The sequence below is a fragment of the Furipterus horrens genome, unplaced genomic scaffold, assembly GCF_987537825.1.
Source record: "Furipterus horrens unplaced genomic scaffold, mFurHor1.1.pri manual_scaffold_3, whole genome shotgun sequence".
NCBI classification, from domain to species: Eukaryota; Metazoa; Chordata; class Mammalia; order Chiroptera; family Furipteridae; genus Furipterus; species Furipterus horrens.
Window position 1 is genome coordinate 81,764,215 of NW_028327173.1, and position 3,485 is coordinate 81,767,699.

General features: G+C 41.6%; 1 pseudogene; it reads right to left on the bottom strand.

Annotated features, from left to right (window-relative positions):
* Positions 1 to 2,321: 2,321 nt before the first annotated feature.
* On the bottom strand, positions 2,322 to 2,672 carry LOC150015393 (developmental pluripotency-associated 5 protein pseudogene; annotated as a pseudogene).
* Positions 2,673 to 3,485: the final 813 nt, after the last annotated feature.

The following is a 3,485-nucleotide window of genomic DNA, read 5'->3' on the forward strand; positions in this document are numbered from 1 at the left end:
TCACTGGTTTGACTCCCAGTCAGGGCATATGCCTGGGTTGTGGGCCAGGTCCCTGGTTGGGGGTGCATGAGAGGCAACCACACATTGATGTTTTTCTCCCTGTTTCTCCCTCTCTGCCCTCTCTCTAAAAGTAAATAAATAAAACCTTTAAAAAATTTTAAAGTATACCAACTTTAATTCCTCTCCTTGGAAATCCATTTATTTATTTTTTTCTTTCTGCCATTTTATCCTTCTTTGCTGACTAATAGAAGCAAGCTGGCTCCTACTTATGTTGCTGTGCAAGATCACAGTGGCCTAGAGAAGGGTTGTGTGCCTTTAGGGTGTGTTTGCCCTAATGGGATAAGACTGGCGAATATGTTTGTGGGTTGGTGGATGTTTTGGAAACTGTTTACCAAACTGATCTGGATTGTGTATATGAACAATAATTTTCCAAGCAGGGCTTTTTGTTGTTGTTATTGTTACTGTCTGTCAAGCTCAGTAGTAGCTCAGCGTGAGCTCTGCCATGATAAGAGTAGTTGGCAATTGGGATAGAATAAGAAATGCTTCACCTCTGCTCTGCTGGCTCTGTGGGAGGCCGGGGGTTTGTGTGTACTAACATGATAATCAGAAGTGAAATTTTACCCATGTGATAGAGATTCTCTAACCGAGCTAGGCTGGTTTCTCTCTCTTTGAAGGATTAATTAAGCTGTTTATTCTTCTGCTGTTTATTAGCTCTGCCTGACCTGATTTCCATCACCCAGAACATGGAAACTTGGTGTCTTAAGTTCTCTGGCTGAGGAATCTCCATGTTCTGAAATAAACATTATTTCACATGAGGCTCATTTTGTTTGATTCATAGCACTTGAGAGCAGAGCACCGAGGGAGAAAGCAAGAAATGCCAGTTAACTTACTCTATAGGCCAAGCTCTGTCTGCCTTGGCCTTTTCCAGACAGGTCATGGCTTTGACTGTCCAGTTGTCCAGTTTCTTTAGGAAAAATACTTGTAATCTCAAAATACTTGTAAACCAGAGAAGGCTGACAAGTATCTGACACTAGTATCTGACCTAAGTCATGATTGGTTATTCACTGACATAAACTAACTTAAGTGTCCATGGATATGGGTATAGAGGACATCCTACCAGCTCAGTTGCCCTTACCTGCCTCACAGCCAGTGTTGTCACTTCACCTGCAGGGTACCAAGAGGGCAGCAACTCCAAGATCTCTTGGGCCAATGCCATTCCCCATACTCCCCAGCCTCTGGATTTATCCGGAGAATATGGTGCACTTATGGAAAGGCAGGATGGCTTAGTGATTAAAGGCATAGCCCTGTTTTAGTGCCAACTCTCCTACTTAACTAGCTCTGTGAACTTGGGAAGTTCACTGTCTTTGGGCTTCTTTCCTCATCTGTTATTGAACACTTTCAGTAACACATGTTATTAAATACTTTCTCCTACAGTTCCAGATTTCCAGTGATCCTTTCTGTCCCATCAGTAGAGAAATGGCTTTCGCTTTCCCTTGGTTTTTTTTAGAGAGCTCCCACAGATGAGTGGCCAGGGTGCAGATGATTTAACTGTCTTAGCTTTCCCCCCCTCTACATCAGCACTGTCCAGTACAGCAGCCGCCAGCCACATGTGGCTACTGAGTGCTTGAAACGAGGCTAGTCTGATCTGAGACGTCCTGTAAGTGTAAAATGAATGTTGGAATGTCAAGACAAAGTATGAGAGAAATAATGTAAACTACCTTATCAATGATCATGTTGAAATTATATATTTTAAATATGTTGGGTCAAAGAAAATATATCATTAAAATTAATTTCCCCAACAGTGTGGTGATTGCAGGGGAAGGGGGTATAAAGGGGATAAATACTAATGAGAAAATATAATTAAAAAATTAATTTCCCTTATTTTTTAAAAATTTATTTATTGACTGATTGATTGAGAGAGAGAGAGGAAGGGAGAGAGAGAGAGAGAGAGAGAGAGAGAAACATTAATTTGTTGTTCCACTTATTGATGCACTCATTGGTTGCTTCTTGTATGTGCCCTGACTGGGGATTGAACCAGCAACCTTGGTGTATCAGGACTATGTTTAACTAACTGAGCTATTTGGCCAGGGCTATTTCCCCTATTTTTTTCTTTCTTTTTTAATTCATTTAAAATTTTATTCTTTAATTAGCAACCTTGGGAAAAAGTCACATCAGGACTCAGAGGCAAAGGCAGAAACCCACAACAAGGTGTTTTCCCTTGTCAAGCTGGAGCACAGTTTAAACCATGCCAGATTCACTCCAGCTCTGGCCATAGCCTACTGTCTACATCCCGGTCCAGGTAAATTGGTGGCAAACTGGTCTCACTTCATTGAAGAGTCTACTTCGTAAGCATTCTTGGCTTCCTCAAGTCTGAGCATCCCTCTTTCCTGCCTCATGCAGTGCCTCTCGGCCATGGACTGGAGCATCCACTTGGTTTGGAGTTTGTACATGTAATTGCCATAAACCATGCCCTCTGTGAGGTCTGAGGATTCCAGAACCTTTAGCTCAAGCATGGCTTTGCTCACTTGCTCCATGTATGGGATTCGAGATCAGCCTGGGCCAAATATGGCTTCCAGCAGCTGTGTCTGGACCTGGAACACGTTGGGATCTTTCAAGTCTTCAGGACCTTTCACCTGCGGTGGGATAGCTTTCTGTTTTGGTAGTGTCCCCATCTTGAGTGCCTCGAAATGAAAATCATGCTCTGAGTTAGGGCTGCGTAGAGCCATGGTGCACAAGAAAGTTGAACCCCCTATTTCTTTAAAAAAATTTTAATGTGGCTACTAAAATGTTTTTTTGTTTGTTTGTTTGTTTGTTTCTGTGGTGGTGAAGTATACATAAGATAAAACTTAACATTTTAATCATTTTTAGGTGTACAGTTCAGTGGTAATAAGTCCATTCACACTGTTGTGTAACCATCATCTTTATCTCCAGAAATTTTTCACCTTTCCAAACTGGAACTTTGTACTAATTAAACACTCACACCCCATTCTCCCCTCCCCCAGTTCCTGGTAATCACTGTTCTACTTTCCATCTTTATGAATTTGACTATTCTAGGTACCTCATATAAATGGAACCATACAATACATTTGTCTTTCTGTGTCTGACTTACTACTTAGGATAACATCTTCAAGGTTTCTCTATTTTGTATTTTATGTCAGAATTTTCTTCCTTTTTAAGGCCAAATAACATTTCTCTGTGTGTGTGCACACCACATTTTTTTCCCCCATGGACGTTGAGTTGTTTCCACCTTTCGGCTATTGTGAATAACATAGAAAACATTTCGTACATGACATGTATTGTACTTCTGTTGGACAGTGCTGTGCAAGGGTATATATAAATTGCCAAAAGGTGGCATTGGGGTGGCTTCCAATACGTGCTTGGAAACATTGCCTTAATTTGCTGCTCAGGCCAACTGCTGATCCAGTTGACAGCCACTTGTCTGCTTCCTTGCTCTCCCTGGGTATGGCCGTTCTCTTTGCAGTGTT